Genomic DNA, 23,119 nt, shown 5'->3' with positions numbered 1-23,119 from the left:
TTCCAGTTTTACGGTTTGGGGAGAAAACTAATTACCGAACCTATTAGTTTTATGTGAATATTTAAGTACTCCTGAAAGATTGTTCTCTTGTTCTTTATTTGTGCTAAAGCCAGCACTTGGCTTAATTTCTGCCAAGTTTCAAGCTGTACAGCATTTTTTTACTTCTACTTTCTTTTCTTCTACTATTGTTTATTTTTCAATGTTTGCTGTTTAAAGTACGTCTTTTGCTTATGCAAGTGGTTTTATTGTGTACTGCGTACATAGCTTACTGTCTCCTTAAAGGTGTTACCTTTTTGTTTTGTGTTCCATAGAGATGGTATCTCTTACAACATCAAAACCAATGCTGAAAACTGGGTGCCTGGGCCTATGCAAGCTGTTTTTATGCAGCCTTTTGCCCAGATAGCATTTCGAGGACTGTGCATGCTTCTAGAAGAAAGAATTGAATCGAATTCTCTTGCACGGCTTTGGGCACACCCTGATCCGGTGTTTTTCGGTGTGCAGCCCTTTCATTTTGCGGTCCTGTTTTTATTCTCCGCAGGTTCATCAGTAGCCTAGAGTAGCTTCAAGACTGCAGCACTGTTTTATTGCGCGTCCGCCGCAGGTCCACTTTGAGAACAGAGTGCTGCGGCACTTCAACGCCGAGTTCGCCATCCGCGTGTCATTCAGAGACGACAACCTGGACAAGCTGTCGTTCACGCTCAACTTGCACTCGTCGCGGGAGGACATCCTGGAGGCGGTTGTTGCCCGCTTCATGCGCGAGGGAATGCGTGTTGGCCTGCGGGAGTTCAAGTTCCTGGCGCCCTCTACCAGCCAGCTTCGGGACCACGGGTATGCTACTGCCCATGGTCCTTCTTCCTAAGTGGCGTATATGCTCGTGCACAGTTACTGCTCCATTTCGTTTTCTCAAAAACCAAACCAAACAGTAACAAGGTAACCATGTAAAGTACGAGACACCAGGAGAATAACAACACAGGACAACGCTGGACTAACAACTGGAATTCAATCGAGAAATGGCCAACCTAGGTCACCAGAAGACGCATGCATATCAGACACACTTAAAAACAAACAAATACATATGTGGCGAATCACCAAGGAGTGGATACACGCTCCATAACTGGCAAACAACAAAAGACAGATATTTTGCTTATCAAACTTGCACACGCACACTTCTACTTAGGAAATTAACTTCCTAGTGAGATGCAAAGACGGTGCACTGACGCATGTGTCACTACTGCCTTGCAACCTAATATGGTAGGCCTCAAGGATTTCCCTCTCCTCCCTGTTTTTTTTTCTGATTACTGAAATGTTGTTAAAAGCCGGAACACAGTTTTTACAACTCCTGCAATGACGTGGAAGATTATTTTGATAGACAAAATTTACAAGAAATTGTTATGTTCACGTGCCTGGTCATTAACACAGCTACCAGTTTGGCCCGTGTACACCCTACCACATGACAGGGGTAACTTGTAAACGACACGAGTCGAACAAGCAACAAACTTGTTGGCGTGCTTCACAGTGCAGCTGTTGGACTTCCTCCCCTCATTGGCCTGCGCGATCTGTGAACATAAACTAGACATCTTAAAAGGCGCAGAGAAGACTACCGTCTGCCATGCCGTTGGGCCACTTTTTTCAGGCTATGCGAGACACCGTGAAGATAGGGCACCGCCTCAACTTTCTTCCCCTCCACTCTAGCATTTCCGGACTGGTGTGGGTTATGGTTCTTAATTATCTGCAGCATTGACTCACCAACTGCAGTCAGCACGTCAGCCGAATAACCCGCGTCACTAAGGCGGCGGACTTGCTGGTGAAAGCTGTCATTCACTGCATGTGGGTAGCTCTTCTGCAAGACATTCCCTAGTCAAAGGCTAGCCATGGCTCTTTTAATCAGTCTGGAGTGCGATAAAACATAAGGCAATAGCACTTTCTCAGTTCAGGGTGAGTAGCTCCAACAAATGTGGCTTAAGTCCAAACAAAACCGCATTAAGCATTAAAGGGGCTGCGAAACACTGCTCGGGGGGATACCGGCTATACTTCAGGTGGATTCTTGATGTCACACAGATGCCGACTTAAAAAGAATTACAGGAATAGATGCACAGGAACGGGAGTTATTCAGTGAAGAAATTTCAAAATACAAGCAAACAAAACGCTGCCCTCAACTCGATTTTGGCGGGGCTTCCCAGTCCTGTTTCGCTCTCCCAATGACGGCACCTGGCGCAACCAATCAAAACAGCCTGCCAGAGCACGTCGCGGAAGTTTGCACTCCACGGTTTCCTGCTCTCTGTAACTCGTTCTTGCTGAGGCTGGCAGCGTCGTTTCCACGTCAAAGGCCCTGGTGGTGTATTTTTATTTTACTTGCTTTGAAGAGCTTTTATCTAAGACTTTTATCCAAGACGAACAAGTTGTTTTTGTTGATCTAATTTAAAACGCAGACAGGTGACAAAATGTTTCTCTATTTATTCACACAATTTGCAGTATATTCACTGTTTTTCCCATCATCAAGCTTGCGCCAGGTGATGTCATATCCGCTGCTAAAACCCGCCACTGTGTGGGGACACCATCGGAGCCATGAATGTGTTTTTTGGAGGACATTAAAATATTATAAAACGGAATATACGTGGTATTACCGACGCTAATAGCACCATTGTAACTTACTGTATGCGATCAGCAGGCAAAACAGTCAACTAAGATAGTGTTTTTGGGCCCCTTTAAGTCCAAACAAAACAAGTTGGGGCACTGGCGCTAACAATGTTGTAGAGCTTGGTTGACGAAAGGAAAGGCACAGAACTGGTTCCCTGGGTCAGTTCACACGTCAGTCTTGCTTTCATGTACATGGTGATGGTGTCCACCTGCAAAAACCTGCTTTCGCTCAATATTCCCTGCTTAGCAATGCTAAACTGCCAGCAACTTTTGTATTGTTGTGGTTAAGTCACTGGGTCAGGCGATTGGGTCTTGTGGTTTCGGCTGCTTGAAGAGAGTGACGTGGTTAAGTCTGGGTCGGGTCACATTGGAGCTGAACCATGCAAAGTGTACAAGAAAAGCTAAGCTGATGACCGTGGCAGATCAACTGCTCCAAAGCTTGCTAGCCAGGATGAGGGCAGACACCGACACCTCAAATCTAAATTTCATGCTGGCAAGCTGAAGGACAAAATAAACAGTGGAAAGGGTGGTTTAATTGCCAATAAGCCTGTCACAAGTGCTACCGTATTTGCTTGATTCTAATGCGCACCTTTTTTCGGAAAAGAGATCATCTAAAAATGACATGAATGTTAGAATCAAGTACAAAAATGAAACTACACCAGCAGCACCCTATTGCCATCAGCATCACAAAATGGCAACTTGGTATCTCTCTTTTGTTGATATTGACATATCACCTATCGCATTCGTGGATGCTGATAGGCCTCGTGAGTATCTGAAGTGTCCCATCAGCTCCGACCTGGACTTGAGCTGACATGGAAGCATCAGTTGCAAGGAGACTCCTTGTTGACACCTACGCAGGATTAAAAAAAAAGGTGATCTTGTGTGAAGAAGCAAGTGGCAGTCGGGTCACCTTATTGTGTGCTCAGTTTTAATGAATTATGTGCGTGATTGGTGGCAGCATAAAGACTGGATTTTCGCCAGCAAGTCTACTTGAGAGGCCTTCGATGGGCCTTAGACATGAGGCACTGATTGTTTGTACAGTTTAGGATTGTGTGGAGTGCACTGTAACATGTAACCTCGTTACGCTTCGAATGCAACAATGCAAGATACTGCCAACTCCAAAAAAAAAGCAAAATGCTGTGGCATCGTCTTGTTACAACGCCAAGCACTTCAACGACATTGTTAAAGGGGTGCCAGAATTTCAGCGTAGGAAGACATATTGAAAAGAGCCTAAACCATATCAAAGCATAACGAGCTTATTTCAGTAAACAAAAAAAACAACACTGCACATACACTGAGAACGTAAAGACCATATTTCACTGAGATACAGTCACATGGTGGCATACAGCAATAGTAACCATTGCTTCATTGCAGAGTGTTGCTTCAGCCTCTTTATGCGACTTTCAATGCCAAATTAAAATTATAAATCCTCATTTCATGGGTATTGATATTCCTTATTCTGTTAAATGTGGTAACACTTTTCCATTCCACTTGAATCTAAACAGGTTTTGATCAGTGTTTGGTAAAATTCACTTGCAAGCCATCTAGCTTTCTAATGATTTCTGGTATGAGGAGATGGTGTTTTGTAAGCAGTGCCTGCATCGATATCCATGTCGCACGCAGGACGTGGATGTACGCGGTGGACGAGAAGCGCAACAGCGCGATGACCATCCGCGACTGGACGGACCGCTTCGAGGGCATCCACAATGTGGCCAAGCGCATGGCGCGCATGGGTCAGTGCTTCTCTTCGACGGAGCAGGCCGTGCGGGTGATGCCCCACGAGGTCGTCGACGTCCGAGACCTCTTTGGTGGGGCCCACCCTGTCAGCGGCAAGCCGTATGTCCTCTCGGATGGTGTCGGCATGATGTCCGTCCCGCTTGCTGAAGAGGTGAGGGGGCATGCAGTCTGGTGCTGGCCAGAGCCAGGTGGCGATTGCAGTAGGCTCGTGTTCGTTCAAACTCGGTTGGCCGCACATTTGTGGCGTTGTTCGTTATGGGGAGGCTTCTGTCGGAGTTTGGTCGTTCGAAGCCGCGCTTTATGACTTCAGCTTTGAGTCTCCAGAGTACGAAGTCACGGTGTGGGTGGAACCACCCTCTGTCAGAGATTGTTACAACTGAGCCATTTTCTCGTATGTAGGGGTTGGACTTCTCGGTTTTTAATTTATGAAAATTTGGCGGACTTTTTTCTTTTTGTTTGCGCCGAATATCAATGATTTTCGAGGAATGAAATACTGACTTTTCGCGGTGATTTAGTGCAGCAATCTTGCATGGTCAAGTCAGTTGAAGCGTACCTCAGTGTTTTTGTAATCATGGACAATTTACTTACAGTAATGAGTGTGCAAATGCTAGTACTTTGAGCTGTTTTTGTACGTGGTCCGCCTGTTCATGCCAGCGATGGAACTGCCGCTCAATAGTCGCAGTAGCCGCAAAATACTTTTTCGTGACGCCCATGTGGGCTTTCATGTCAGTGTCCTGTAAGCAGTTGATTAGCCTACTTAACCGACTAACTGCCCTAAGCAGGTGATGACAGTGAACAAGCAGTGCTTAGCTTGCAGGCTGTGGTGCTTCCTGTTCTGCAGAGGCGTGTAAGCTAGCGGAGCAGTACCTCAAATTGCACATCTGCGCTACTTATCCAACAATGTACACCATTGTCGCATCATGCATTTCAGCTTTGACTGAGTGTAACTCGCATTCATCAGCCAGCTATCTATGTCTTGCATGCCAAGAATACTGACCTTTTTCGGTTAAAACCAAATTTCGAAAACTGAAATTAGCGTACTTTTGTCGGGCTTCCCCCCCCCCCCCCCCCCCCAGTTTAAACCGCAATGTCTAACCCCTACTCATATGGTACCAATGGCACCTTCTATTGGAGGCGGGTGTAACTTGAGTCGGTTGCCTTTACGATGCTGCTGATGTGGCTTAAAGTGCCGCGAGGCAAAATTGAAGTCTTTCGTGGCTAAATAACTGATTCCTTCTGTCGTGTTAAACTGCACAAAAACTGAGGAACCCGCTACAAAGAGCTAAAGTCTAAAAAAAAAAGTAAATTCTGGACAGCAGAAGTGGGCGAAGGATTCGTTATGCGAGTGGGTTCATTACGAGAGCATATATGGTACTTTGCCTAAAGAAGTTTTGCAGAGACCAGAGCTTGAATTGAGCTAGTATAACAAAAGTGCGCTTGCAACCTCGTGAAGCAGCCAAAGTTTAAGGACTCTGAAACGAAACACTATACTTATGAATGGGTAGAGTTTGGATTATCACGAGCTGACATCGGTTATCAGCGGTGCCCTCGCCGACGGTAACTGTTCCGATGCCTGCTTGAATGGTGTAGTGCTGTGGCATCTGTCTGCCCGCCACGTGCCCGATAGTTGTACGCACGATGCCGATGTGATCACCTTGCATCGGTCGTTTTGGCAAGCGACCGACGCAAGGATCGTTCACAGAGCACTGCCCGTCTCTACCCAGTTGTTTCACCAGCATGGGGCCTGTGTGTTGGTTGCACCGCTCCTCTGCCATCGCACTGCTTGTCGCCATTGTGCACTTGACCGATGCATGGGTTTGTCAGAGATGCCTTGCCATGGTGGTGGTGCCTGTGTGCCACTGGGTAGCATTTTGTGGGAAATTTCTGAGACAGCGTCAGCGTATCTGTTCTCCTCGGTGTAAATGTGAGCAGATGGTTATTGTGACTTGCGGGTGCTGTACTGGTATCTCAATGGGGATTGAAACTCTCTTGGACATCCTTCGGATATCTTAGACGTCCGAAGGACATTCGTGGGAGTTTCATTGTCCATTGGGTATGGGCGCTAAGGTCTTCACCATGCCTGCCTGCTGTGTAGAGGGGTGAGTCTTGTTGAAAGTCGGTGTCGCCATTACCTGTAGGGCATGGTGGAAGGGTGGTGTTTTCAAGGTTTTGTTGCTTGGCGGGTGTCTGATTGCTGGTGGACGCTACGCAGCGGTTCTTCTGGCTGCAATTCGTTAACCCTTACCAATGTGGCGAGGTGTCCTTGTAGCTGGCAGACACTGCTCATTTCAGACTCACGAGCGCCTCAAGACCTGAGCAAGAAGAGATGACAGACACGCCTGTACACAACACTCAAAAGTACAACAATGATGCTGCATAGATATTGGTCATACAACTGCGGAGAGCTTTATGGGTATGTTGTAGGCTGCAATTGCAGATTTAAAAGCCGTATGAAATTTGATGTGTATGTATTACGTCTGGAAGGAAGTGTGAAAAAAAAAGTGCAGACAATTTAGCTTAGTTGGGTCGAATAGGGATTAGGTGTGCTAGCAGTTTGGTTTCGGTTTGAGACTCTGTTTTCAAGATCAAGTAGGCTTGATGTGTTAATGGTTTGTTGCCCATATATATGCCGAATTAGTCATTCTCTGCTTCACATTCATGTATCCCTGGGAGTCCTCACACAGCTCCTGCCACAGTGGTGCAGCGATCAAGCGGTGCGCCACTGCCCCCTGGTGGCAGGTGCTGCCACTGGTGGGGCTTGTGTGACCCAGGTTGCTCTTCCCGAGCAACCTCTCGACACAAGTCATGAATTGAACTGCCACCTGCTATGGGGAGCACGGTGGTACCGAACAGACTCACAATGGCGAAATCAACATGGGGGGGGGGGCTCTAGTCCTAGAGCACTAAAAAAAAGATCATGAAGGAAAGACAACAACCTAAGTCGTTTTCACAGCTGTATGTATGCGGGCAAAATACTACAACACAGTGAGCAAAAAATTCAAGACATAAGTCATGGAACGCAGATCTAATTGAGGCAGAAAAAGAGAAAAGGCAGAAAATACCTTGATTGTAACACACACCCAGTTTTCACGGTCAAAGAAAGGTAGATTGTCTTCAGTCGCAATACGCCCAGATTTTTATGTTTCTTGCACAAAGAACAAACGGTGCTTGACGAGCGCACAGTTTTGGCACACGTGAAGAATCACGTGGTTGGAAGTGGGAGAAACGCGCAGAGGTGCCAATCAATGCCCTAAACAGTGCACCCCTGTGTTCAGTTGGCTGGCTGATGTACGGTCGACGGCCGCCATTGCTGAGTGCTGGCACTGAGCTCAGGAAAGCGCAAATGAAACTAAGCGTTAGACTGGTCTCAGAGGCAGGGGCCGTCCATTTTTCATCCTGCCTTCCGTTGGACAAATATCAAAGGTGCGTGGGCAACTCTACAGCATGCAATTCAGTTCCGTGCCAGCCGTACCTGGACGCACCTCCTTTAGTGAAGCGGTTCGAAGGAACTGATGTGAGATACACGGCATCTGAATTAGTGAGCGTCTGATGCCATTGACTTCCATGGGCACTGGACGGGACTGTGCAAGCTGTTCGGATAATCTGTATTTCCTAATTGGCGGGGGTCGAGTTAACGAGCCTTTACTGTATCAGTGCACCAGCAATACCAAACCACAATTTTTGTGATGTCAATTACAATAGCTTCGTTGCCTTCATTTGTATTGCTTTGTTTATCTTTTTCCACACCTGCTTGGACCTGTGCAAGGTTTGCAGTATTGAATAAAGAAAGAAAGAAAAAAATGGGGGGGGGGTTGTTTCTTGCATAGTTTCATTTTCTTACTCAATTCTAATTCTAACCTGCATGTCATTGTTATAAGAGTTTTTCGGGCAAAAAAATTCGCGTTAGAGCCGAGTAAATATGGTATACAGTATAATTTTACGTGTGTTAATTGAGCAGTGAACCATTAAATTCTCAAGCAGTGCGCCCTAGATTCAAAATGTTTTTTTTTTTGTTAAAGTTGCGCTCCATAAACTTGTCACAGTGAGTGTACATTAAGAACTTCAATCAATTTCGGGTGACTTGATTCCTTGGCAAAAACGAACTAGTATAAAGGCAGAATTGTTGTTTCATCTTTCCTTTTCCAGTTCTGCATTAGCACAGTCTTCTGACATTTTAGTCTGTGAAAGCAGTGTGCCGAGTGATCTCAGCTCAGACAACCAGAGGGAGAGCTTTCATCAAGTCCAGCTTCAAAGGGCAAAAATTTTGAGGGGGCACTATGGTGATGTAAAGTGCGATGAGGCTAAATTCCCGTAACACTGTCCAGCGCCCTTACACTAGACAAGGAGAACTGCATATGCGTTGGCAGGGAGTTGGCATAGCATAGTGATTAGCACGCTTGGTTGTGTGGCGCCATCTGGTGTAAACACCACAAAACACAAACGTTTCATGTAACGGACGGACGGACAGATTCATGGCCGAGTTGTGTGGCTGCGACGACGTCCATGGGAATCATCTCATCCGCTACTTTGCCACTGGCAACTGGTATTGCGAGTCTCTGACCCGAATATGTCGTGCAGGTGTACAAGATCCTGAAGCTGAACGACGACCCTTCAGCAATCCAGATCCGGTATGCAGGCGCCAAGGGCATGCTCTGTGTTAATCCCACGCTGTCGGATTCCAAACTGCTGTGCCTGCGTCCAAGCAAGCGCAAGTTCCATGCACCAGCTCAGAGTACCTTGAGGTGATCAAGATCTCGGCACCGCGTGAGTATCGGCTTCTTTGACTGTCTTTTTGCGAGCACGCTTTCATTTCATTTCATTTTTATTTCCTTAAAAGGCCCTTCTTGGGGGCATTATACATAAGGGGTGAGCTGCAATGAGTTTTACTGTGCATATCAAAAGGCATCTGTCTATGTGCATCTCTAGTAGAGATAAGACATGACGGTGTAATAATTCATTGACATCCACCGAAGCCAGGCACATAGCCCCAAGGCAATTTTATTGTTGGAAAAGGGGGGAGGGTACTTGGCATATCAAACTCTAAACCTTCACAAGCCTGATGCATTTATTTATTTATTTATTTATTTATTAGTTACCTGCATCGCGCTGTAGGATATTACAGCAAGGGGGTACTGACTTCATTTTAGGTATCAAACAATTATTGCAGTGCTTGGATGTTGAGATAACTTGTGCTAATGTCACGAATTGGGGTGACGCGTCCCCGACTGCTGGAGGGGAACGCTTTCTCCTGCAGGTTCGAAGAAAAGAACAGAGAAATCAAACAAAACAAAATGAAGCCGTGTTTATATTTTAAAGGAAAGGAGCCAATAAAAGAAACGAAAACACCAAGGAAAACACACACTAGAAACGCGTACAACACTAGAGACAAAAAGGAGAGAGTTCACCGGATACAAAGCGTCCCAGGTGGAGCGGGAAGGCCTTGCAGGTAGCACAGACGCGGATTGGCGAGTTGCGATGCGTCGCTGGCGTTGCGTCCAGAGAGGCAGTGGTAGAAAGCCAGGAGATGAGGAACGGAGATGACACGGGAGACGCTGACGAACTCTTGTCAGTCGCCCCCAAGAACTGGGCAGCTGCAGCAGGAAAACTGTAGCCAGGTCCTGTCGACGGCGTTCCGCAAACACCGTAGGCTTGTGCAGCCTATCCCAGGAAGCCGTGGCAGCAAAGTGGCGATCGCAGTAGGCCTGCGTCGTTGATTCAAGGGAGGTCCACGGCAGCACAGACCCGAAGTCTGACGGCTGCCACCTCCACGCTTGAATGAGGCTTAATGATCTTGCGTCGATGATCCAAGGGAAGTCACTGGCAGCTCGAATCCAACGTCCGACAGCTGCCACTTCCTCGCTTGAATGGGGACTCGATGGTCTTGAGTTGATGATTCAAGGGAAGCCACCGGCAGCTCGGATCCAACGTCCGACAGCTGCCACTTCCACGCTTGAATGACCAGACTTGTGCTGCTATGTCTTCCTCAACACTGCGGTTTGCTGACACGTAGCTCTACGCTCCTCGTGCCTGCCTCGCGCACACCACTCGCAACGTGGGGCTGGCACGTACGGTGCTCCGCTGTCCGACGCACCACTGCCAACACGCGCGTTCCAAAAATCCCTCACCAGTGTGGTGTGCATATCACAGCTAAACGTGGCGCAGTCTCTGCAGTGAACCATTTGATGGTCATTGGGCCACGTCTTTGTACTAGCCGTGATCTGCCTTGTTCTCCAGTGCCCTGCGCTTCTTGTCCGCTGGGTACTGTATGTCTTGACTGCTCCCGAACGCTGCTGCTCGGGTGACCTTGGTGGTTCATGTCTTTGTGGATAGCCTGATTTTGGCAATCTGAGTGGCAGGTCTCCTATTTCCTTTCGTTTCCAGGGTCAGTGACCTTGAACCGACCTCTGATCACCATCCTCGAGCAGCTGGGCGTGACGACGGATACGTTCCTGCGGCTGCAACAGGACATGATCCTTGAGTTCACTGATGCGCTTGTCCAGGAGTCCAGTGCCATTGAAGTGCTGTCAGTGTGGTCTAAGTTGCTGCTGCCATACCAGGACTTGTCCAATGCTGGGTTCCAATTGACCCTGGATCTCTTCCGCTCACTGCTTCTCGCTGTCTACCGAAATGCAGTTGGTAAGTCGAATGGTTTCTAGTGCATGTGTGACATTGGAGTAACAATGCTAGTGTGTCGCGTAGTTGCTGCTGGTTCATAGTGCAAGAGTCACGCTTTTTGAAGGCGGTACACCATGTGCACATAAGGGAGGACAAGGGTCTTTGAGCTGTTTTTGTTGATGGCCTGTGCCTGCAGTACTCCATCAAAGGTCAAAGGTTGAGCCTTCACACATACTCCAGGTTTTTCAGCTTTGCTGGCGAAGCCGCGCTTTCTCACTAAACAGAAGAAAAGATCCCGCCACTGAGTTTACCGGTTAGAGTAGAATCTCAGTGACACATGGCTGATATGAATTTCGGTACCGTGCAAATTTGTAAAATTCCCTGTGGGAAGTTCGTTGTCTGCAGTGTACAAAATTGAAGTGTTCTGCGCAATCTCCATAGACTGTAACGATGGTGTGGGAGCTGCGACCACACATAGTAACTTGGGTGGGTAAGCTACGTCTGGTCTGGCATTTTGGTGGCCTCCCAATGCCACTCAGCTGTGCCGCAGCTCATTTGTATTATTGGGGACCAAAGTCTCTAGGATGCCTAGAATGCAGTTTAGGCACATAGAGCCATGTTTGTCTACAATCACATAATTTCGCTACCACATATTAAAGAAAAGGGTTTTGACTTTTGCCTGTTCAAGTGTGGTCTCCAGCCAATGGCTGATAATAGGGCTATCGGCTTTGTTTATGGTGCATGCAGTTCAGAGACCTTTGTCGCCAACTGTTCATGCCACCTTTCCCTTGGCTCAGAGCTTGAAGTTACAGATAACCGAGTGTTTTCATTACGGAAGTCCATGTATTGTGCGAGTCACCATCAGCTTGACTACGCTCACTGCATGGCAAAGGCCGCTCCCATGTCTCTCCAATTAACCCTGTTCTTTGCCAGTTGCGGCCACCGTATCCCTGCAATCTTCTCAATCTCATCCGCCCACCTAACTTTCTGCCGCCCCCTGCTATGCTTGCCTTCTGCTGGAATCCACTCCGTTACCCTTAAGGACCAGCGGTTATCTTGCCTTTGCATTACATGCCCTGCTCAAGCCCATTTCTTCCTCTTGATTTCAACTAGGATGTCATTAACCTGTGTTTGTTATCTCACCCATGCTGCCCGCTTCCGGTCTCTTAACGTTACACCTATCATTTTTCTTTCCATAGCTCGCTGCGTTGTCCTTAACTTAAGCTGAACCCTCTTTGTTCCCAAACCAATTAACCCTATTAAGCGAGTAAATGTACCCAATGGTAAACAAAACTCCCTTGGACGTCTTAAGATGTCCACAGGACATCCATGGGAGTAATAGTGCCCATTGGGTAAGTATAGGTGATGTGACAACAGTGAAAGTGTCATGGCGGTGAGTCATGAGGTGAGTCCTGCCGTTTCCGTCTTGTGAACATTTCAGCGGGCCTCCGGTACAAGACACGCATCGCGTTGCCTGTGGACCGTGCCCGCAACATGCTTGGTGTAGTTGACACGACGGACAAGCTCCAGTCTCGGGACAAGGTCTACTCGGGAACCTCAGCACCACTTAACATCAAGCATAAAAGGTCGCGTCGTTCAGTGCCAACATGCGCACTCACACACAATCTTAACTGTAGCGAGTTTGTAATATCTCTTATAATAATCTTTTTGGATAATTAACCGAATAAACATTCCTTATTCTTTACACCACTAGTTGTACTGATCGTATGCGGGTGTTTCTGCGAGGCAAATGGTGCCGCCGTCGGCACTGGTGCCGTGAGTGAGTCTTAAGCCTTTAAAAGCACACTGTCACCTATTTTTGAAATACGCAGCGTCCGCCTTGCAAAGATTAGCACGTGGAGGTTAAACACAATATTTGATAAATCAGATCTCAATACCTTCTGCTCTACCAAAGATTTCTAATGGACATATATAGTGCCTCTGGGGGGAAGTTGTGGATAGGAAAAGGGGGAAAGGACGAATATACGACTATTATCCGGTTTTGAAGGACTCCTCGCATTGTTGCAACAGTTACATGAAGAGTGGGAATGAAATTGTTGGATAAGAAATCTCATGCTCCTAGGTTTGAAAACCTCGCGTTGGTAGAATAACTTTTTCTTTTAGGCAATTTGCGTCGGTGGATATTTCCAAACCTTTGTAACTCTTCAAGAAAGTGAATGAAAAGCATCTATCGCAGAATTCGCAAGTTTGTGTCGTAGAGTGGTGTGTGTGCCAGAAGCTGTCCCGAGTGCCCCTGGAGAAGTAAATTAATTTGTGACTGTATTCGGCAAGTTCATTCCCTTGGAGTATATACGAGAGTATTGCCGTTTGAAAAGTATGCACGTCTCGTTTGTGAGCCACATTCCATGTATAGAGCTTTACGGCACCGTATCATGGGAGCTGCCATCTTTGATCACGTGTTCACGCCACCTTTACACGCCTCCTGATTGCTCGGCGCGCACCTCGCCGCGAAGGCTGCTCTGCTGCGTCCGATGGTTCGGTTCCAAAAGGCAGTGTTCTGGCTGATACGGTTGGAAAAGAGTGGATCACTTGAGGTGTAGAAACATGATCATGCTTCACGTCGTGGCGAGCCGCTCAGTTCTCCCTCTTCGGTGCCGTGTTCCGAGCGCTCCTGCGACGCCATCTGGTTTCGAACCGAAGAACTGCGCGCGGTAAACGGTCTATAAATCGGCGGTGCCCTCTTTGAGGGCTGCACCAAAGGCACCAACAATGATATAGAAACCAATGTTTGCCTTGCGCGACTTGCTTTCTGTCCACCGTTTATAAACAGCGCATAAAACGAGGACAACGGAGCGCCAGTCATAGCAGTGCGCGTCTTGTCCGTATTTGCACCTTCCATTGTCCGTGGGAGCAAATTTAGCACCAGTACCGTTCATCACATGGTCGCAGTACTCTTGAATGACAGCTAGTGAACGTGGGTTTTTTTTACTTCATAGTGGCATATGTATACTTATTTAGGGAAGTTTAAGGAATCAATGAAAAACTAAACATAGATATTTACTAGATTATAGCAAGAACCAGCAACAATAGTCACTCTTGATCCTTTCTGCCTTCCCACATTATCATCAGAATACGAAAATAAAAATGCCGAGAATTAAGGTATCATGCAGGGGAACCACCCTAATATAGCGATATCTGCAAGAGCGACTTTTACGAAAATGGCTATGGTACAGTTGGTGGTGTATACCGTAAATTATAATCATAGGGTCAAAATTGTTGTTGCCAAAAAACCTTTTCGAAATGAACCAAGAAGCAGAGTAGTGCAGAGTAGGTGGCCTGGCACGTTTTTTTGTTTTTTTTTTTGTTTTTACAAGACTCTGGGATCCAATCAAAGCGGCGAGAACATGTCGGTGCTGCGTGACTATCGTTGTGATTTCTTTGGCCTTAAGGAAATAAGAAGCCGTGTGAGTCTTTCTGTCCTCTGCGATTATAAGTTTATTTATTTACGCACATGCATGTCTGGTACTAAGTTAAGAACACTCCTTCGTCACATGGCCGATCCGCGACAGCACTGCGCTAATGTGGCTGCGGGAATTAAGCAGAGTTACGATGGATGTTCAGGCGCCTCGATTAACTTGTAGCCGGACGGCGTACGAAGGCGCCGGCGATTAATCGTATCTGTTCATGTTGCCTGAGATTGCGTTTTAATTACCCGCGACAAAGGCAGATATAAATGGCGCGAAGCTTTAAAAAAATTCGAACATCAGTGCTTAGCCGCCAGACTATGTTCCCGATGTCTTTGAAGACAGAGAGAAAGCACGTAATCAAACATTTTGCCTTAATCGCAGTTTGCCTTAATCGCGCTATTTTACTCGTGGTCCTCACGTTCGGTGAGCACATTAACATTTATTGTAGTGCTTTATTTTGTGCCGCGTATAGTTTTTTTTTCCTCTTTTCCTGTTCTTACTTCCGCGTCGGTTCTTCTTCTCTACTAATTTGCTGATATATTGTCTATCATGACTGTATGTTTCTCCTTTGTTTCCTTTCGTTATTAATGCACTGCATAGATTTATTTCTTTTTTTATCATGATTGTATGTTTCCTTTTGTTTCCTTTGGTTATTAATGCACTGTATTATATTTTTTTCGCCCCCTTACAGAATGCCCAATGGGCCTGTAAGGTATTTCGAATAAATAAATAAATAAATATATTAGACAATTAAAACATACGCGGCATTAGGCACCAAGATCACCTGGTTCTCCAGATGTGCCGACGCTATACATGCACTCCAGAAGAGGGAAGGTGATTACGAAGGAACGGTGTGGATAGTGCCACCGGCCACTGTAAGAAGTAATGTTCTAGACTCGCAACTGCTTACCAGGGGTCAGTTCTGTCTGGCGAACAGTTCAGATGTTCGTCGGCTTCAGGCGCTGCCTTCGCATGCAGGCTGTTGAAGACGAGGTTCGGGGTCGCGGCTCGGGGTCGCGGCTCGACGGATCCACGGTCTGCACGACGCCCGTTCCCACCTCCAGGCCAAAGACAGGAGTGCCGCAGAGTGACAGAGTTAGAAGGTGGCAAAATAAGGCTGAGTTTATTTACATAATTACATGAGTGAAGATCGGAAAGTGCTCTTCGACGGCATTCGTTGCGAGTTTTATACCATCCTTCTTCCCTAGCTTCCCTAGGATGATGACGTCAACTCCAGGGCAGGTGAGGCCGGAAACTCACTCGCGCGCACACACTTCCACTCCCGCACCTGTGGACACGTCACGCGTTGAGCCGGGGAGAAAAGGATGCCCTCGAGGTAAAGTTGAGGTGAAGTTCTCGGACGCGACGAATGTTCCCCCGGGCTGTTGACACCTGTCCGTCAGAAGACATCAGTCACGAAGGGTCGGAATGCGAGACCGTCAAAAGGGCGGAAGTGGGCCTTTGTCCTTTGGGGGCGTTCTTGAAGGTTGCGGAAGTCCCCCGCCAGCCCGTCGCGGTGCTCGGTACGCAGAACAATCATCGAGACGACGGCCCGTGACATTCGCAATGGTTACTGCGAAAAGGGAGCGGTAACGTTCACGTGCTGATGACTCCACGCACGTGGGCCGACTCCGGAGAATTGGGCGCTTTTGTGTCCACTGGGCCTGCACGGAGACGTAGCAAAGGAGGCTACCCTAGCCTCGTGCTGAATCCGGAACGACTTGAGGCAAGCGTCGTTGAGTGACAGGGGTTTCTGGAACTATCCAGGCGACACGTGCATGTTGATTGCTTCCTGCTGATGCCGTCCTTAACAGGGCGTTTGTCGTAGAACCTGAACTGAACGAACTCGTTCTCTCAGGAGCCACCATGGCTGTCGGCGTCGGGAGACCAGGCCAACTCCAAGCTGACGCCCACGATCACCGAGGAGGGAGCCTGCTGCGATCGCATGTAGTATATCCTGCGCAGGTAGTCCCGCTTGAAGGAAGAATCATGCTTTTTAGCACGATAGCCAGCATTTTAATGGTCGAGTGGTACACCAAATGTCCTTCATTCGACGACGGCGGTAAATATTTACAACGTTTCGTTACATAAGACGTATAGGCAATTACAAAATACACATCTGCAAAGTCAAGACACAAGGCATTCCATTATACCGAAACCAGCCCACATATAAAACACCCGCAGGGCTACATCCCAACCAACTTCACCTCGGAAGCGTGGCAAAAGGTTCTAATTTCGGCAATGTAAAAGCTTATGATGTTGCCGTCTATGCTCAAGAAATCTTAGCACCGGAAATGTAGCTCCCGCTCTTAGAGCCCGTTCATGAAATAGACTGCACGGAACACCTTCCGTAGACTACGTGATTTCCAAGAAAAAAAGAAACAGCTAGCAGCAAAAAAATGTGAATACGGGCTGTGCTTTCGTGACTTACGCAACACGTTCCGTCTTGTTACTCTGTATTCTGCATAAGGCATTTTTTACTATTGTGAAGGCAATCTTATGAACTTTCCGAAATGAACACCAAATTTCGGATTCTCGTTGTAGTATTCCGCCGGGAACTACTGACAGAAAGTTTCATTGACGGCCGCAGCCTTAAGCTGCCGAGTCAGAGCAAATCACTGCAGAGACTCTAGTTCCTTTCTGATGAATCTTGCACCGCTCCAAGGTGGAGATGGCAGTTCCTGACGCCAACGGCAATTCCCTGCTTGCAGCTTGAATTGGCTGCACAATACGGGACGATCTTAAAGGGCTGCTACTAAAACACAACCGCCTGCAATTAAGCTGCAAGAGGCGTTCACACGTCTTCTGCCTTGAAGCTAATTAACCCCACGTAAGAGAAATGCAGCAGTCTTCGACATAAACAAGCCACGCCAGACAGCTGCGGCAAAAAAAAAGACGATGCACACTTCCTGTCGTCCTGGACTTCCTATTTCCTCCCCTAGCATGGATACCTGTTCAATGTCTCCGAGCACACCAAATGTGAACAAGCTCGCAGTGTCGTGGACAATAAATCCATGCTAGGAATCGATTTGCGCGCCAAAGAAAAGGTAGAGCTAGACTTCGCTGAAGTTGATCGCATCGAAAACAGCTTCACTTCACAAAGTTTGATATAAGGTGCTGCGTGGTAAGCGTCATCTTATTCTACAAGCGTCATCCCAGGGGCTCAAACGGCATGCCTAGCCGAACAAATTTTCAGATCCGGCCTTGCCGTTAAGCGCTAGGATAGAGCACTGGCGGCATGAATGGCACCTTAGCTTCGCAGAGCAGAAGGCGACCGCAACGAGTTCCACACCTGGTTCCCAGCTCGGCGGACACGAACAGCGCAGTGGCGTCCACATCGCTCAGCAGGATGTCCAGCACGAAGTCCTCGTAGACGTGGCTGCCGCTTGCCGCAGGTCGTTTGCGTTCAGTTCTAGACAGCCTTCACCCAGCCGCGAGTTGACGGAACATTCCAGGCTCGGCTTCGAATGGCCGCGCGTGAGCTTCGCTGGCGAAGCCCCAAAGGGGCGAAGCCCCTAAACCTCGCCGGAAGAGAAGGGAGGAGGATGGGAGTGAGCGACGACACCGTATTCTCTAGACGCACCTTTGTTCTTCCCAAACCATCGAGCTGGCATGGTGGAGTGGATAGCATGCTCGTCTCACTCGCCGAAGACCGGGGTTCGATTCCCGAGCTCGACCATTTTCTCACTCGGTTTTATTTATTTATATGGCCTGACTAGAAACGTTAGTTCGGCTAATTGAGTAATTAAGCAACTAACTAAGCTCAGTCCCACTTACTTGGAGCATCACTATACGATCCCTTCAATTGGTTGCCTGGTTACTAGCCGAAGTACAATTGGCCCCGTTTGAAATTCGCGCACTGTGACGTCACGACAGTTTCGACCAACTGAAAAGAGTGACATTTCTGTCGACAACTGCTGCTTACAACGATGAGACATTAAAGGCTTTCGCCTTAATATCGTCTTTTGTTGAGTATTCTTTGATAAAACAATTTTGTTCCCTTGGAAGAATGACCTCTAACATAGCTCTGATTCTACTAGCAACTGACCAGGTACAGTTACTTTGGTGCAAGGCGTAATGGGTAAATCTCTCTGATTTTTAAAGTAACTGGCACCCCATTTCTTGCGCCTTATTGCAATGTAGCCCCTCGTTTAGTACGACTGATGCCATTAGCCAATGTGCATAAATGGTGGCAAATTATTCTAGCGCAACGCCTGCACCGTCCTTTAACTGGTGTGCAGTAGCTTGATACTCACCTGCTGCTCTTCCCCTCTGCAGTACTTCCGAGGCTCTCTCTTCTTCCTCCTGCGTTGCCGCCGCAATTTTCAATTATCGTCCGAGCTTTACCTCAGCCCTTAGCATCCTGGTAATGCCGGCTACTAAATAAATCGGTAAGCAATTCGGCTCCTGTTTAACCTAATTCGCTGATAGCACTGTTACCTCGCCTCTTCTTAGCATTACGATTTTTTTATTGGTGTTGACAAATATTATGTTGCAATCAGGCTTCGCCTATGCTTTAAAGCTTGACGGGACCTTTTTTTGCTGTACTTCTTCATGCTGCTTGCCTTGCACGCATTGGTCAGCTGTTGAGCTAGAGTGCGTCTTGGCGAGGGAGGTCTGCCGCTCCTGCCAGCCGCTGCCATAAGTGGCATCTCACAGATGCAGGCTTACTCTAATGGCTTACTAGACTGGCTTACTAGAATTCTAGAATGTCAGAGGCCGTTGTCCTGAAGTGGACGTTGCTTGAATCAAGCAGCGTTGATGATGACGATGATTTCACTGCGGCCACTGAAACATTGCGGGGCTTTGAATGATATACACCAGGGGTTTCAAGGAAGACAATTAGGCTTTTTGAGGTAAAAATATTTTTTTTCAGTGCAGTTTTGGTAGTGTTGGCGGACTCCAGAAATCCTTTAAATCGGTTCAAGCAGTTAGCTGGTTAACTAAGTTTTAATAACTTTTAGCTATAAGAGTTAGACACCTATTTGCAATTGGCTATCTGTCGCCGCTCGTTAGTAACAGCCATATCGGTTTTTATAATTTCGAAAAGGTTATTACTACCCTTGTCGCTGTGGCTCGACAAAATTTAGCTTTTTGGTTAGTTACGTTCACTGGAACGGTTGCTTTGCCTGCATGCTTTTCGAAAGCGCATGTATTTTGGAGCGATGTAGCAAAATTTTGCCGAGCCACAGCGCCGAGGATAATCTCGTTTTCGGAATTGTAAAAACTGTTAAGGGTATTACTAACGACCGGCTACAAATCTTTAATTCCAACCAGTTGTGTAGCTGTGATAGTTAAAAGTTAATTATACTAAATCAGTTACTCTGCTTACTAGTTAGCACTATTCACCATCTTTCCGGTTACTGCCAACACTGGTACTACGATTCTCCAAAAGCCATATTTGAACCCCAAAAAGCCTATTTTTGAAACTTAATTAGGCTTCCCTGAAACACCTGGTATATGGACGCTAACAAAATGTAATTTTTGCTCACCGACCTCTCCTATTGCGTTCATTGCACTTGGCACCATGGCGGCATGGGCTTTAGAAAAGGTGTGAGAGTTGAAACCAAACATTAGATGCCATGTGTTGGCAAAAACATGCCATGTAGGGAAGTTGGATGCCATAATTATGGCATAGAGACTGTGTTGGCCGTCCTATAGGCTTGTCTTCTGTTCGGCATAGGAGCAGCACATGTCCCAGTTCTTCTGCAGCGTTCGACTTGGTCTGTTGAACTTGAAAACAGTAGGAGCACGAAGTCAAAAACTATACAAAATCCAAACAGTTTCGCACAGCTCTTTATTCTGCTTCAGGAACAGATGTTCTATCAGTGGCCCTTTATATCTGACGTCAGCTAAAGTGCGCACTCAACAGAAGGTACTGACCGGCAGTTCGCGTGAAGAAGCTGCGACTTGCGAGCACGGCCTAGCCATTTCTCCGCATCTCTTGTCGGATTACCGCTCGTTCAGCGCTCCAAAGGGTGATACGCTCACTTTTATTGGGGGTATGATCAGTGCTGTCATGCCGGAATCGCTTTGCCGTGCAATGGGCGAGCCGATCGCTTATTTTCCTCAGAATTTCTTGTCAGATACCGATAGGGTAGAAACTTAGTCAGTTATAATAAAGCAAAATGACAAGTTAATACGAGGCATAAAACGAAAGGAAACGTAGTAGAATCCGGTTGCAACGAAGACGAAGGGACCCGGCGATTTCTTCCTTGAAACCGTCGTTTTGTTATAGCCTTAGGTGACTTTGGGCGCAAATATCGCTTGCTAACGGTCATATTTATCATTTTGTCGACAAATGACACCATACATAGGGTTTAGTCTGCAGTTGATGTGTGCTGACGTTGTTGTGGCCTGCTTGTTCATCTGTCCTTGTGTGAAACCATCCAAAACGGGTACTGGCAATAGAGTCGCCGCTGCTCGCCCGCTATTACCGCGGCCCTTATCAGCTTCGATATGTACAAAACGGGGCTAAATAGGCGTCTCTCCGTCGTCTACGGCACTAATACTCCAGGACTCGTTTCCAACGTGGTGAAACATAAGCGGGCCACGGAAAAAACGCCTACTCGCTGGCTAGGCCAACATATTCGGGCTGCTAACCCGTATTTGGAAGCGTGGGGGCGCTGTGTGCGCGCGTTTAATGCTCTCTTCGGGAAATTAGATTGCTGGTAACAGGGAGAGGTATTTAGCGAATATTTTACAGCGACTGCTTCAAGTCTCCCGTTACACAGAAAATCCACGGAGAAGCAACTTGGGTGGCCAACCTCGGTCACGTGACATTGTGACGTAATTCAAACCTGCCCACTGGTTTGTGAACAGACTGAACACCGGGGCATGTTTAAGTTAAATTAATGATGTATCGCAAGGCGTTGCCCAGGAGGAGCAACCTGAGTCGCACAAGCCCCACTGATGGCAGCACCTGACACTGCGGGGCCATCGATTAACTGCTGCACTACTGCGCCAGGAGTGCTCCGAGGCCTCCCAGGGGTCTATGAATGTAAAGTTGAGAATGACCAATTTTCAGAGATTGGCGTTAACCCACTAAAGCTATCCCGTCATACCCAAGCTCTGAGGCCGATACGGACCACGGTAAAAACGGGCGAGCGGGTGGCCGTCTCATCGCGAGTACCCGTTTTTTGATGGCTTCTCTGCATCATTAAAAAACACGCGGATAACAACAGCACCACTACAGGGCTTCAGCGCATGAGAGAACTCTGCAGACGAACAGGCTGCAGGCATCGCCTGCTTCTCACAAGAGTTATTTAACGAGCGCGTAAAGTACCGGCCAAATAACGGCAACATGCAAAGGAGAAACCGTGTTCGTATACGTACGAATACTTTTCTTCCTTGTGCGCGCAGATTGCAAAAGCAAAGACTGTGACTGGAGAAACCTCTTCCTTTGTTGTATTACGGTGGATTGTCACCGAAGGAGCAGGCGGCAGTTCTGAGGGTGCGTCACTCTGAAAGGAACTGTACCGCAGTGTCTCGATTTGTATGACGCTGCATGAGCCACAGCGTTCACTGGGAAACAATTTGTTGCGTTGAACTCGGTTTCTCAGTGACCACTGTATGTCTGTCTGGTTGATTTACCACCCTCATTCCCTCTTCTCTCGACTGTGCAGGCTGCTGCAGCTGGTGTTGGCATGCATTCTTGGCCTCCTGCGAGAGCTCTGAGCAGCCCCGGAGGAAGACGGCGAATATTTCGATTTTATTTTTTAAATATTTTTTCGTTTTTACTGAATTGGACACACTTAACAATTGTGTTATAATTTATCAAATCAAAATAACGCAATAACCGTCTCCTCTTTCCTTTAGCAGCCTTGAAGCGCTCTGTGAGCGTTTATCCATCGCTGTTCACTGAGGGGCTGCCCACTGTTAAAAAGCGGGCAAAACTGGAGAGAGAACCACGGCGGCCATTTTGGACAAGACGTTAGTTCAACCACCAGGGCGGCTCCACTTGTCCAGTCTGATTGAAGTTTTCCTCCTTTCTACGGAAGTTCTTCCATGCAATAAAGAAAAAAATAAAGAAAAGAAAGGCCCGTTGGTATAGGGGTTTGATTCTCGCTTTGGGTGCGTGAGGTCCCGGGTTCAAATCCCACACGAGCCCGTTGTTTTTTAAACCATGTTTATTTTTCAAACTGCGCCCATGTAGTCATGCAGCGTAGCGAAGTAGACTTTCTTTGCGGCAGCTGCTTTCCTTTTAGGGCTCCATCGAAGCATCCCACCTATTCCGCGCGCAAATCTACACCCTGCGCCAGGCTTAGCAGGCATTCATGGCAGTAATTAACCTTTTTTTAAATGCAATTACAGATATCTAAATATGTTTCTAGTCAATTCTAAATTAATGAAGTAATTTTCTGGTCTAGCAAGTTGCATGTAATGAATTACTTATGAGCAGTAATTTTAAAGCGAAAGTAATTAATTAGTGTAGAAATTACTTTTATTAACAATGCAGAGCTGCTTTTAGTGTCGGCAAAGATTTCGTCTCCCGTCTGCGGGGTCGGGCACCTCAACATCAGCAACAGTGCCCGAAAAGCCTCGGCCAGCAAGCAGGCTGAGTTCTACACGTGGGCGGATGGCGATGTGAGCGCGGACTTAGCCGCCACCTTGGAATCGAGAAACACGGAAAGCTACGCGCCTTCTGACGCATACCGACAACAGAACCTAGCGTTTTCTAGTTATACCCAAGGCTGGAAAAG

At 47.3% G+C, this 23,119-nt stretch overlaps 1 pseudogene; it reads left to right on the top strand.

The window, feature by feature from the left end:
* Window positions 1-22,160, top strand: part of LOC149357893 (uncharacterized) — a 37,192-nt pseudogene extending 15,032 nt beyond the window's left edge.
* The last annotated feature ends 959 nt before the right edge of the window (window positions 22,161-23,119 follow it).

The sequence above is a fragment of the Amblyomma mixtum genome, chromosome 3, assembly GCF_055824585.1.
Source record: "Amblyomma mixtum isolate Tamu chromosome 3, ASM5582458v1, whole genome shotgun sequence".
NCBI classification, from domain to species: Eukaryota; Metazoa; Arthropoda; class Arachnida; order Ixodida; family Ixodidae; genus Amblyomma; species Amblyomma mixtum.
This window is presented reverse-complemented; position numbering and strand designations above follow the sequence as displayed.